This window comes from Grammomys surdaster, unplaced genomic scaffold, assembly GCF_004785775.1.
Source record: "Grammomys surdaster isolate TR1022 unplaced genomic scaffold, NIH_TR_1.0 125672, whole genome shotgun sequence".
In the NCBI taxonomy this organism is placed as follows: domain Eukaryota; kingdom Metazoa; phylum Chordata; class Mammalia; order Rodentia; family Muridae; genus Grammomys; species Grammomys surdaster.
Window position 1 is genome coordinate 1,303,540 of NW_021620509.1, and position 15,205 is coordinate 1,318,744.

Genomic DNA, 15,205 nt, shown 5'->3' on the forward strand with positions numbered 1-15,205 from the left:
ATCCCAAGTTGGGAAGGTCTCAGAATGGCCTTTCTTTCAGTCTCTACTCCATTTCCTCCCCCCGCCCCCACACATTTCCTTTAGATAGGAACAATTCTGGGTTAAAAATATTGAGATGAGTGGGTGGCCCCATCCCACATATGGAGGTGTCTTAGTCAGAGTTTGTATTCCTGCACAAAACATCACAACCAAGAAGCAAGTTGGGGAGGAAAGGGTTTATTTAGCTTACACTTCCACATTGCTGTTCATCATCAAAGGAAGTCAGGACTGGAACTCAAGGAGGTCAGGAAGCAGGAGCAAAGGCCATGGAGGGATGCTACGTACTGGCTTGCTTCCCCTGCCTTGCTCAGCTTGCTTTGTTATAGAACCCAGGACTACCAGCCCAGGGGTGGCACCCCCTACAAGGGGCTCTCCACTCTTGATTACTAATTGAGAAAATGCCTTACAGCTGGATCTCATGGAGACATTACCTCAAGGGAGACTACTTTCTCTGTGGTAACTCCAGCTTGTGTCAAGTTGACACACAAAACCAGCCGGTATAGGAGGTAAGATTACCTGATATTAAAGTCAGACATAGATACAACAGTAAAACTATAAACCAATTTTCCAGATTAACACAGATGACAATCTTTTTCCCAAATCTGTTTTTATATCATTTTAATTACATGCAAGTATTAAGGTCAGTTCTAGGTTGAGGAACTAGCAACACAATAGATGCAAATAGTTAAGGAACAAGCAAGACAATAAACACAAATAGTCAAAGAACAAGCAAGGCAGACAATCTTTAACAAAATCCTTGGGACCAAATTCAACAATATATTAAATAGATCATGAGTGACCATGTTACTTTGATATTTAATTCTATAATGGAAGGATCTTTCAGCATACAGAATTCAATAAGTGTTTAAAAAAATGTATAAACAGAATCAAGGACAAAAAGGACCAACTCTCTGAGTTCCAGGCAAAAGAGGGCTACAGGGTAATGAGACTGGGTCTCAAAAACTTGAAAGTCCTAAGGAAGATCAGACTTTGACATAATGAAGCTTACATATGAAAAACCTACAGAATCCAACCCAAGAGAGCAGGTCTCCCAGGAGTGTTGACACACCTAAGATGTGAGACTATCACTACTGCCCCAATACCAGGCCCAAGTGGGACCCGCCCAGAGAACACAAGATCCAGGAACCATGAGCAGCTAGGGACACAATCCTTCGTTTCCATCTATGCCCGAGACCTGAGCCTGGGCAACAACTCTCCACAGCCCAATTCAGCCCAGAGAAAGCTGGTCTCCCAGGAGTGCTGACACCCCGAAAATCACAGAGAGCCGGTCTCCAAGGAGTGCTGACACACCTAAGATCATAGCTATCCAAACTCCAATCCCACCTGGAGAGAGCTTGTCTCCCAGGACTGCTGACACACAAAAGATCATGGAGTCACAGGCTCACAAGAGGGACAAGCTCCAGTCAGAGACAGAAAGAGCAGCTAACATCAGAGATAAACAGACGTCGAGAGGCAAGCGCAAGAACATAAGCAACAGAAACCAAGGCTACTTGGTATCATCAGAATCCAGTTCTTCCGCCATAGCAAGCCCTGGATACCCCAACTTTTACACCTGAAGAGCAAGATTCTGATCTAAAATCATGTTTTATGATGATGATAGAGGACTTTAAGAAGAACATAAATAACTCCCTTAAAGAAATACAGGAGAACACAACCAAATGGGTAAAGAAATTGAACAAAACCATCAAGGATCTAAAAATGGAAGTAGAAACAATAAAGAAATCACAAAGGGAGACAGCCTTGGAGATAGAAAACCTAGGAAAGAGATCAGGAGTCATAGAGACAAGCATCACCAACAGAATACAAGAGATAGAAGAGAGAACCTCAGGTACAGAAGATACCATAGAAAACATTGACACAACAGTCAAAGAAATGCAAAATGCAAAAATCTCCTAATCCAAAACATTCAGGAAAACCAGGACATAATGAGAAGACCAAACCCAAAGATAATAGGTATAGAAGAGAGTGAAGATTCCCAATTTAAAGGGCCAGTAAATATCTTCAACAAAATTATAGAAGAAAACCTCTCCTAACCTAAAGAGAGAGATGCCCATAAACATACAAGAAGCCTATAGAACTCCAAATAGAATGAACCAGAAAAAGAAATTCCTCCCATCACATAATAATCAAAATACCAAATGCACAGAACAAAGAAAGAATATTAAAAGCAGTAAGGGAAAAAGGTCAAGTAACATATAAAGGCACATGTATCAGAATTACACCAGACTTCTCAACAGAGACTCTAAAAGCCAAGAGATGTCATATAGATCCTAGGAGAACACAAATGCCAGCCTAGCAAAAGTCTCCATTACCATAGAGGGAGAAATCAAGATATTCCATGACAAAATAAATATAGTCCTACAAAGAATAATAGATGGAAAACTCCAACACAAGGAGGAAAACTACACCCAAGAAAAGGCAAGAAAGTAATCTTCTTTCAACAAACCCAAAAGAAGATAGACACACAAATCTAATTCCACCTCTAACAATAAAAATAACAGGAAGCAATAATCACTAGTCCTTAATATCTTTTAATATCACTGGACTCAATTCCCCAATAAAAAGACATATATTAACAGACTGGATATGTAAAGAAGACCCAGCATTTTGCTGCATACAGGGAACACATCTCAGTGACAAAGACAGACACTATCTCAGAGTAAAAGGCTGAAAAAAGAATTTCCAAGCTAATGGTCCCAAGAAAGAAGCTGGAGTAGCCATTTTAATACCGAATGAAATCGACTTTCAACCAAAAGTTATCGAAAAAGACAAGGCAGGACACTTCATACACCTCAAAGGAAAAATCTACCAAGATGAACTCTCAATAATGAACATCTGTACTCCAAACACTAGGGTACCGATGTTCATAAAAGAAACTCAAAGCACACATTAAACCTCACACAATAATAGTGGGAGACTTTAATACCCCACTCTCACCAATGGACAGATCATGGAAACAGAAACTAAACAGAGACACAGTGAAACTAACAGATGCCATGAACCAAATGGATTTAACAGATAGCTACAGAACATTTCATCCTAAAACAAAAAAATATGCATTCTTCTCAGCACCTCATAGTACCTTCTACAAAATTGACTGTATAATTGGTCACAAAACAAGCCTCAACTGACACAAAAAGGTTGAAATAATACCATGCATCCTATCAGATCACCACGGACTAAGGCTGGTCTTCAATAACAACTAAAACAACAGAAAGCCCAAATACACATGGAAGCTGAACAACTCTCTACTCAATGATAACTTGGTCTGGAAAGAAATAAAGAAATAAAAGACTTTTTAGAACTTAACAAAAATGAAGACACAACATACCCAAACATATGAATGAAACTTAGCACAACAAAAACAGTACTAAGAGGAAAACTCATAGCTCCGAGTGCCTACATAAAGAAATTGGAGACAGCACACACTAGCAGCTTAATAGCACATCTGAAAGCTCTAGAAAAAGAAGCAAATGTACCCAAGAGGAGTAGATGGCAGGAAATGATCAAATTTAGGGCTGAAATCAACCAAGTAAAAAGAGAACTGTACAAAGAATCAACAAAACCAGGAACTGGTTCTTTGAGAAAATCAGTAAGATAGATAAACTCTTAGCCAGACTAACCTGAGGGCCCAGAGACAGGATCCAAATTTACAAAACAGGGAATGAAAAGGGAGACATAACAATGGAAACTGAATTGAAAAAAAAAAACCCTCAGTTCCTACTACAAAAGCCTATACTCAACAAAACTGGAAAATCTTGATGAAGTTGATAAATTTTTACACAGATCTCAGGAACCAACGTTAAATCAGGATCAGATAAACCATCTAAACAGACCCATAAACCCTAATGAAATAGGAGCAGCCATTAAAAGTCTCTTAACCAGATTGTAAGCTGGTAAAATCACTCTGGAAATCAGTCTGGTGGTTCCTCAGAAAACTGGACATAGTATTTATTATCTGAGGACCCAGCTATACCACTCCTGGGCATATACTCAGAAGATGCTCCAACATATAACAAGGACATGTGCTCCACTATGGTCATAGCAGCCTTATTTATAATAGCCAGAAGCTGGAAAGAACTCAGATGTCCTTCAACAGAGGACCGGATACAGAAAATGTGGTACATTTACACAATGGAGTATTACTTAGTTATTAAATCAATTAATTCATGAAATTCCTAGGCAAATGGATAGAACTACAAAATATCATCTTGAGTGAGGTAACCCAATCACACAAGAACACACATGGTATGCACTCACTGATAAGTGGATGTTAGCTCAAAAGCTTGGAATACCCAAGATACAATTCACAGACCACATGGAGCTCAAGAAGAAAGAAAATCAAAGTGTGGGTGCTTCGGACCTTCTTAGAAGGGGGAACAAAATACTAACAGGAGCAAATATGGAGACAAAGTGTGGAGCAGAGACTGAAGGAAAGACCATCCAGAGATTGCAACACCTGGGATCCATCCCATATACAGTCATCAAACCCAGACACTATTGCAGATGTCAAGAAGTGCATGCTGACAGGAACCTGATATAGCTGTCTCCTGAGAGCTCTGCCAAAGCCTGACAAATACAGAGGTGGATGCTTGCAGACATCCTTTGGACTGAGCACAGGGTCAATCCCCAATGGAGGGGTTAGAGAAAGGACTGAAGGAGCTCAAGGAGTTGGCAACCCCATAAGAAGAACAACGAAATCAATCAACCAGATCCCCCAGAGCTTCAAGGGACTAAACCACCAACCAAGGAGTACACATGGAGGGACAGATGGCTTCAGCTGCATATGTAGCAGAGGATGGCCTTGTTGGGAATCAATGGGAGAAGAGGCCCTTGGTCCTTCGAAGACTTGATGCCCCAGTGCAGGGGAATGCGAGGGTGGGGAGGTGGGAGTGGGTAGGTGAGTTGGGGAACATCCTCATAGAAGCAGGGGTGAGGGGGCTGTGATGGGGGGGGGGGTTTGGAGGGGAAGCCAGGAAGGTGGATAACATTTGAAATGTTAATAAATAAAATGACCAGTAAAAATTAAAAAAAAGAAAGCTTACTGAAAGCGTTATACTGAATGGAGAGAAACTAAAAGTATTTATTTTAAAATGAGGAGTGATACAAAACTATCCACTGTTCCCTGACTTACAAAATGACTTTAAAGCTAGGCAGTGGTGGCACACACTTTAATTGCAGCACTCAGAGACAGAGATGGCCAGTTTCTGAGTTCCAGGAAAGCCACGGCTACATAGAGAAACCATGTCTTGATGTTCCCCTGATCCCCAAAAAGAAAAGAAAATTACTTTAGAATGCATTGTATAATCTAATCTAATCTCAACCTGAGCCAGTATGGAATTTAGAAAAAGAAAAGTCTATCAAAGGGATCCAGTTATAACCCGAGAAATCTAAATCAGCATTCAATAGACATGACTGCCCACCAATATTTACTAAAGTTAGATTGTGCTAGCCAAGGTAAGAAATAAGCCTCAGTTCCCACCACCTCAAAGGTGTGTGTGTGTGTGTGGTATGAATGAATGAATAAAAAGAAACCAACTTCACTAAGCTAAGTATTTGTAAGAATGTCTAACAATGTTTAAACTCTTTGGAGCAAGAAGACAATAGCTTGCTTAATATAAGCAATGGCTGGAAAGATCAGGCATGGTGGTACAAACTATAATCCCAGGCCTTGGGAAATAGAGGCAGAAGGATCAGGAGTTCCAGGCTTGCATCAGCTATGTAGGAAGCTATATATGGCTATTTGAGACACTGTGTCAGAAATAAAATCAAAACAAAACAAAGAAACACCTTCTACTATTCAAGACACTATTCTATTAAGAAAGAGGCTAGCAAATAAAACATGAGAAAGGGAGATAGTGTTTAATGAGCCTACACATAAACAAAAGTCATTAATGATAACAAACATTCTACAACAATGGCAGAAATTACATGACTCAGGGACAAATAATTGTGGAACCGTGAAAAGATAGCTTGGTTTCTGGTGGAGCACTGGCTAGAGATGGCCAGAGACCCTGCAAGGGATGGCATATATTTCTAAAGCTCCCAGACCCCAGGCTCTGGACACACGGCCAAAGACCTCCAATGATCCATGCCTTTCATGCCACAGGTAGAGGGCGTGACTACAGGCCTCAGCCTCACGAGATTTCCATATTAATGAGATACCCGAAAGTTAGAGGGCATAGCCAATTAAGCATTCCTTCCCATACCCTCCCTCCTCCTCCCTCCCTATTTAACTCAGGTCTGCCCTGAGTTTCGGGGAGTACAGCCAGATTCATCTACTTTCTGCCATGACAATACACCCTTTAAACCATGGACTTCCTCGTGTCTTGGGGCCCTGCCAAGGGAAACCATGGAGAAGGCCTTTAACTAATGAGCCGTTGCCACTGCTGCCACTGCTGCCACTGCTGCCACCTAATCTCCTGCCTGAAGACCTCTCTATGTTCCCACCATGGAGGCCGCCAATTCAACCAAGCTAACCGAACCTTGATGTAGCCAAGCGAGTGCCATACCAAGAGTCTCAACCCGCAAGACGCTGTCGGGGCTTCCCTCCCCCTCATTCCTCTTGGCTGCGGGCTGATCCAGCCTGAACGCCCCCAGTCTCTGTTCTTCTGAGACCACTGGCCTCTGGGTCAGCCGTCAGCCCACAGACCCTCTCTCAGAAGCCCTGCTCCCCGTAGGACCTCTGACTAAGGTCTCCCCGTGCCCAGGTGGAGCCCGGCAGTGTCTGCCCAGCGCCATGTCGAGTGAAATCAGTCAAATTCCAGCGCTTCTGCTCCCTGGAGCCACCACTCGTCAGCTAACCCCACGAATAATATTTAAGTGGAAATACACATGGATTTCCACTATCTTTGGACAATAATCAAATTATAGACTGAAATATAAAAAGGTATAATTTGCATGCTTTTTGATAATTTACAGTCACACATCTTTTGGTGTATGAGAATAGGCAGACTAACAAAGCAAAAGAAATGGCATGTCGCCGGGTGGTGGTGGTGCATGCCTTTAACCCCAGCACTTGGGAGGCAGAGGCAGGTGGATTTCTGAGTTCGAGGCCAGTCTTGTCTACAGAGTGAGTTCCAGGACAGCCAGGACTATATAGAGAAACCCTGTCTCAAAAAACAAAACAAACCAAAACCAAACCAAACCAAACCAAACCAACAAAACAAAACAAACAAACAAACAAAAAAAACAAGAAATGGCATGTCATAATTCCCAAGATCTGGTACTTTGGCCAGTGGAAGAGAATTCTTCCCTCCAAGGGGTAAAACTAAAAGAGCCATAGAACAGTATAGAAAGCTGTATTGATGTGTCTACGTCTTTCATTTACTCTGCTACTGCTGTGCTAGGGTGCCATGACAAAGATAACTTATAGAATAGTTTATTGGAGCTTATGGCTTTAGAGAGCGAGTCCATAACTATCACGGTGGGAAGGATGGCAGCAGGCAGGTAGGCATTGTCCTAGAGCAGTAGCTGAGAGCTTACATCCTTATCTGTAAGTAGGAGCCAGGGGGTGGGGGTAGGAGAGAAGAGAGATAACTGGGAATGGTGTGGGCTTTGTAAACCTCAAAGCCTACTCTCAGTGACATACCCACTCTAAAAACACCGTAACTTCTAATCCTTCCAAAACAGTCCCCCAGTTTCGATCAAGTATTCAAAGATATAAGACTGGGGCCATTCTCATCCAACTACCACAACACAGAAGCTAGATTTTGAGAAAACCCACACTGCAACTCTCAGCAAGACCTGAATGTTACAGCCAGAAATCATCTTGAGAAGGTTCTATAAGTTTTTTTTTTTTTGTTTTTTACTTTTTTTTTTTTAGTCTTACTATGTAACCTTGACAGGCCTGAAACGTGCTATGTAGCTCAGGTGTACCCTAAATTCACAGAGATTTGTCTGCCTCTCCCTTCTAAATGCTAAGATTACAAGTGTGTCCCATAACACCAAGTAAAAAAGTTTTATTATTAGGAAATAAACTGCTCTAGAGATCAGAAACCTATCATAATAACATCTCAGAGTCCTCATGAGCAAACTGCCACATTAGCTAGGTTGGTGGCAGACACATGGATTGGAGTAGTGCATGTGACACAAATTTATTGGGAAAAGACAAGACAAAGTTGGTACCAGGGAATGGGCTATTGTTGTGACAATTATGCTACTGCTAGTTGTTTGGAGGAGTGTGGAAGACTTTGGACTAAGAAGGTGTTGGATGCTGCAAGGGGAGAACAATGGGCCGTCCTCATAGGAACCTGAAAGACAATTGTGCTGCACACATGGTGAGTGATGGGGACAGAACTCAACAGGTTTCATAAGGGAATACTACTATCAACTGGGCTACAGACACTTCTTGTGACATTTTGGCAAAGGATGTGGCTGTTTTCTGCTTGTGTTTGGGAATGTATGCTGGTGCCCACAAGGCCAGAAGAGGAAACTATATTACCTGAAGCCAGTGTTATTGGCATTTGTGAGATACCTGTCTTAATTTTATTTAGTTTTTTCCTATTGCTGTGATAAAAAAACACTCCACAACTAAGGCAAGTTATAAAAGAAGGCAATTAATTGGGCTTATGGTTTCAGAGGGCTGGTAGTCCATGGTGGTGAAACAAAGGCATCATGGTAAGAACAGCTGAGAGATCACGTCCTCCCTCCCTCTGTCCCTCCCTCCCTCCCTCCCTCCCCTCCCTCCCTCCCTCCTCCCCTCCCTCTCTCCCTCCCTCCCTCCCTCCCTTCCTTCCTTCCTTTATTTTTGAGACGGAACTCACTCTGTAGACCAGGCTGGCCTCGAACTCACAGAGATCCATCCACCTGCCTCTGCCTCCTAAATGCTGGGATTAAAGGTGTGTACCACCACTGCTGGAAGAAAGCTCACAACACTATCTGTAAGTAGGAGGTGTATCAAGCCACACCTCCCATCTTCCAATCCTTCCCAGACTGTCCCATGAACTGGAGACCAATTATACAAAGATATGGGCGTATGGGAGCTCTTCTCACTGAAACCACACATCCCACTTCCTGGCCTCAATAGGCTTGTGGTCATCTTATAATGTAAAATACATTCAGCCCAAATTCAAAAGTTTCCATAGTCTTTTACATTCTCAAAAGTGTCTTCTGAGGCTCAAGGCTATCTGTCACTTAACTGTAGTCTCTGTAAAATAAAAAACAAATTACATACTTCCAACATATAATGGTACAAAATACACATTACTGTCCCCAAAGGGAAGAATGAGGGTATCATGAGGAAATACTGGATCAAAGCAAGACTGAAACCCAGCAGGGAAATCTCCAAATCCTGTAGCCCTGTGGCCAATGTCAGAGACTTAGATGACCAGCTCCTTCGGCTTCACTCTCCACAGCACACTTCTCTCTCTAGGGCTGGTGGCACTCTTCTTGGTAGATACTCCATGGCTCTGGCACCTCTAACATCTATCCAGGCTTCATTTCCACAGCTCCACATCATGGCCCCCCAGGGTCTCCATGTAGGGAGTCCCTTGCCATATACTTGCCTCTGTGGTTCTCCTTAACCTCATAGGAAGCTCCAAACCTCTTTACTCATTACTGTAAAATCAGAACTGTATGGACCACGTTGTCACACTAAGCAGTAGAGAGCAAGAGTCCTTGCCTTGTATAAGGTGGGAGGTGAGGACCAACCTTGGGGTTGTCCTCTGATTGATATGTGCATGCCTACATGCACACAAACACAGAGATTAAAAGAAAAGTTAAAGAAAAAAAATAAACACCTAATGGTCAAGTATAGGAAATACCAGGAGTGACCACATCCTATGTATTCACTGGTAGGATGATACCATGTATATACACATATTGTCATTTAAAATATTATTGTATTAAAATTTTAAGATTTTTTTTAGCACTGAGGATTCAAACCACAGCTTCCTTCATGCTAGGCAAGTCCCCTTTCAGCTGTGTCTCAGGAATCCCCCAACATCCCATCAACCTTCTCCCCCATGTCACCAAAACAGTCTCATTCTATCTACTCAGAATCCAACCAAGAACATCGCCATTTTACATTCAAATGATAAAATAAATTCTGAGATAGTTTTTTATAAAACTCATACATTATATTATCAACATTTAAAAAAAGAAACAAGGGATATACATAGGAGAAACAGTTTGATTTACCCATAGTTCACAGGAACCCACATTTAAGTTAGATTAACTATGTTCCTAAGCTTCAAAAACATCTCACTGGGTGCTAGAGAGATGGCTCAGTGGTTAAGAACACCGGCTGCTCTTTCAGAGGACATGGGTTCAATTTTCAGTACCCACATGGCAACTCATAACTGTCTGCAACTCCTGTTCCAGGGGATTCAACACCCTCACACAATCATACATGCAGTCAAAATACCTAACCCTAACCCAATGTACATAAAATAAAAATAAACAAATTATAAAAAAACCTCTCACTGTTCTGATTTGGCCCATGGTGGATCATTGACAGGGAGGGAAAGGTAAGCAGATAGGAATTGAATTGTGAAATCTGCAAAACCCTTTACTGTTTCTGTAAGACTCTAGTGAGCAGAGCCTTAGTTTACCAGAGACCCCCTGAGTAAACCACATGGAGATGAGAGATTGCTTCAAAATGCAAGAGGAATTTTTTTTTCTTTTTTCTTTTTCTTTTTTTTTTTATTGGATGATTTATTTACATTTCCTATGTTGTCCCCTTACCCCATCCCCCACCACCCCCTCGGAACCCCCAATCCCCTCGCCCCTCCTCCTTCTTCTCTGTGGATGTAACCTCTATCTACACCCCCCCTCCCACCTCCCCACCCTCAAAATTCCCACCCCCTGGGGCATCCAGCCTTCATGAGGTCAAGGTTCTCTTCTTCCACCTATGCCCAGCAGGGCCCTCCACTTTTACATATTCAGCTGAAGCCCTGGATCCCCCCCTAAGTGCTCCCAGGCTGGTGGTTTAGACCCTGGGAGCTGTGGTTGGTTGGTATTGTTGCTCTCCTCATGGTGCCACAAACGCAAGAGGAATTTTTAATGTTCCAGCATGCTGGGGTCATCCCACATCCCAAAAGGAGAGGTGACCCCCGCACAGCTTGTTCAGTGGACATTTATACAGTCTCTAGGGGAGACTCGCATCAGAGGCAATCTTGGATCTCTTGGATGCCCTGATGAAGCCGGCAACTGTGAGTACTGTTCATTGCCCAGGACACCAGAAGGGAAGAGACTCAGTGGCCCGAGGCAATAACCAGGCAGATCAAGTGGCTCAAGAAGAGGCTATGCAGGAGCCTATCCCGGTTATGGGCCTGCAAGAGACACCGGCCGGGGAATGAGACTAGATTAAGGGATGGTCTCACTTAAAACATGGAAGAAGAAAGGACTCAGATTGCTAGCCACCCTACAACTATTACCTAGAGAAGAAAAGACAATGACACACACAAGAAGGGAGAACTATACTCCCCAGAAAGCAAGCAAAAAACTTACTAGGCCAAATGCACAGATGGACTCATTTGAGAGATAAGCACATCCAAGCAGTCAAGGGATCTATGATACTTAATGGACCTCAGGTTTTGGGCCAGAGAGATAGTAGAACAGCGTAAGGTATGCCAGCAAGTAAATGCTTATGTGGCCAAGAGTAAATAGGGCAAAATACCTAGAGAACAGCCTAGAGTATATTGGGAGGCCGATTTTGCAGAAGTTAAGCCAGGAAAATATGGATACCATCTAGTATGTGTAGATACTATCTCTAAATGGGTTGGGGCTTTCCCCACCAAGCAGGGAACAGCTACTGTGGTAACCAAGAAGATATTAGAAGAAATCTTCCTGAGGTTTCGAATGCCCAAGGTAATTGAATCAGATAACGGTCTTGCTTTTGTTTCTAAGGTAAGTCAGGAATTGGCAGAGATATTGGGGACTAATTGGAAGCTCCACTGTTGATAATGTCTCCAGAGCTCAGGGGGACAGAACCCTAAAAAGAGAGATTAACTAAATTATCCTCAGAAACTGGTGCTGGCTGGGTGGTGCCCCTTGTCCTGGCCCTGTTCTGAGTTCTGAACACCGCTCCTGTTTGGGACCCCCACTTCCTTGACCCCAGCTCTTTACCCCCCCACCCCCCAAGTGACTTTTCAGGCTGATAAGGATCTTATGGCTCGATTGTAAGCTTTTCAGATCAGCCACCAGGAATTGTGGCCTATACTTAGTGCCCTGTATAATGCAGGTACCCCAGAGGTTCCACATGAGTGAGCAAAGTGGAAAGGGCCATTCCTGGAGCTGTTGACCATCCCGACCTCCATTGAAGTCGATGGAGTAACTGCCTGACTTCACATAACTCAGACCAGCACCTGCATCTGATGCTGACTGGAGAGCAGTCAGACACCTGAGCAAACCCCTCAAGCTCAAGATCACCTGCCGTTCTGCAAGGCCAAAGAAACCATTAGATGGCTATGGTGTATCTTCCTTCCTATGCTGAGCCTCAGTACCCGCCACAACCCTACCAAAGTGACTTGGCAAGTACTCTCAGTCACTGGAAATGTGGCTTGGTCCACTACAGTGGACCTGAGACAAAGACATCAAGAGGACCAGAGATATAAGCTGCATAACTATCCAATAGCTTCAAGACTGAAGCATGCACAAAGAAAAGGGGGGAATGAAAAGTATCTTTGGAACACTTCCCCTCCCCCACCCACCATGGGAGAGGCTAATAATCATCATTCCTCAGTCAGAGGACACTAGCTGGATTAACAGTCAGAGGAGGAAGGGAAAGGCTGATTAACATTCCTCAGACCACATGGAAGGGAACCCACCTGCGGGTGGGGCAGGCCCAGAGTTCATAGACAAATCCAAAGGACAGACCAATCCTTGCCACCTACAGACAAGGGAGGTCCTTGTTGCTTCATTTTCCAAAGACCAATCAGTTTTAAAAAGTCACACTATTCTGCCAATCACATTGTGCCTAATGGCTGCTACTCCTAGAAACTTTATAAATGTCCACTGAACATGCTGCAGGGGGTGGGGGTGGGGAGTCACCTCTCCTTTTGGGATGCAGGATGGCCCCAGCATGCTGGAACATTAAAAATTCCTCTTGCATTTTGCAGCAATCTCTCATCTCCATGTGGTTCACTCAGGGGGTCTCCAGTAAACTAAGGCTCAGTTCACTAGAGTCTTACACTTCCCCACCCTAAATGCGAACAGACTCAATTCTAAGCATTCACTGAAGGTAGGTTCTAACCTGTGATCTCTTCCCTACATCATTTCTTTGTAAAAAGTTATGTGTGTGTCTTTGTACTTATGAGAATATATGCCACACATATACTTGTGCCCATGGAGGGAGGAAGGCATCCTCTAGTGCTGGAGTTGTAAGTGGTTGTGAGTTGCCTGACATGAGTGCTGGGAACTGAACTCAGGTCCTCTGGAAGGGTGGTGGGTACTTTTAACTCTTAAGCTATCTCTCACATAGTTTCTGATATCAGATGTATGGTGTTTGTAGTCTCTCACAGAGTCCCTCCCTTCCTTGTTTTTAATTTATTTACATAGGCCTGATGTGCGTGTGAATACACATTCATGTGAATGTAGGTCCACTCATGAAGGTCAGAGGATGTACTCAGATGTTGGTCCTATCCTTCCAATTTGTTCGAGACAAGAGTTTCTTCTTTCTGTTGCTCACTGCTCTAGTATGTGCTAGCTGGCCTGTGAGTGAGTATCAGGGATTGATCTGTCTCTGCCTCCCAGCTTGTGATAATATTGCAGAGGTTACAGAAGTGTAATTGACACTGTATGAATTACACTCTGCTTTCATGTGTTGTGGTAAATATTATGTAAGGGCTTCTGCTGCATGTTAGATCATTTAGTTACCAAATAAAAGACACAAAACCTTCATATTTATAATAAGCTTTAAAGCACTAGAGCTGGGCAGATGTCAACCCTCTGTGCTATTTTGTTGACCTCCCTGTCTATCACTTGCTGCTCCTACTCCAACTGGCTGACCCGCATGGTCATGTGCTCACGACCCACCTCCCCTATGGCACCTTATTCCTTCTCTCTCTCCTTCCCTTGTGGTCTCTTCTCAGATCCTAAGCCCAGAAACAGAAGCCCTTTCTTCTGCCCAGCTACAGGATGTAGGCATCTTTATTAACCAATCATGGATATCTTTGGGGGCAAGGTTCATACAACAAAAGCTGATATATGTGACAATCTGTTTGCCTTCGAGCAAACAGATCTTGGGGGCCAGTATTTAGCATTTGATTACAAGCTGCCGCAGACCAATCTTCCACATTCATGTAGGTACTGGGGATTCAAACTCAGGTCCTCACACTTGCAAGACTGTTGCTTTACTCACTAAGGCACCTTCTATGGTTGCTTCTTGGTTTTTTTGTTTTTGTTTTTTGTTTTTGTTTGTTTTTGAAACAGCATGTGGCTATGCAGCACAGGCTGTCCTGAATTCTGAACTTCCTGCCTCCATCTGTCTACTGCAGGAATATATATATATATATTTAGAAAGTCCAAGAGATCTACGATGGGGGACGCTCCCAGGACTCATTGTGGGTGACCTTAGCTGAAATGCCCAACAGCGGGGAGATGGAGCCTCCAGTAGACAGACAGGGCCCCTAGTGAACAGATGGGGACATTAACCCACCTTCAAAAATTTTGCTTCCAAATTGTTCCCATATAAAAGAAATCCAGGGACAAAAATGGAACACTGAATGAATAGCCAATCAGTGATCGGCCCAACTCGGGATCCATCCCATGGGTGGGCGCCAAACTCTGACACTATTACTGATGCCATGTTGTGCTTGCAGACAGGAGCCTAGCATAGCTGTCCTCTGAGAGGCTTAGCAGCTGACTGTGACAGATGCAGATACTCACAGCCAGGCATTGGATTGAGGTTCAGACACCTATGGAAGAGTTGGGAGAAGGACCGAAGGAAATGAAGGGAATGGCAACTGTTAGTATTCTGTCTAAACTCTACCTCCACAGTTACCTGGCAATATCCAGGTAGGCCTGGCCAATTATAAAAGGGGCTGCTTGCCCCCTCCTCTCTCTCTTGATCTTTCCATCTCTTGTCTCTAGCTTCTCCCTGTCCCCTCCCCCTCCCCTTCCCTTCTCCCTCTCTCCATGTGGTCATGGCCGCTCTCTCTCCCTCTCCCTCTCCCTCTCCCTCTCCCTCTCCCTCTCCCTCTCC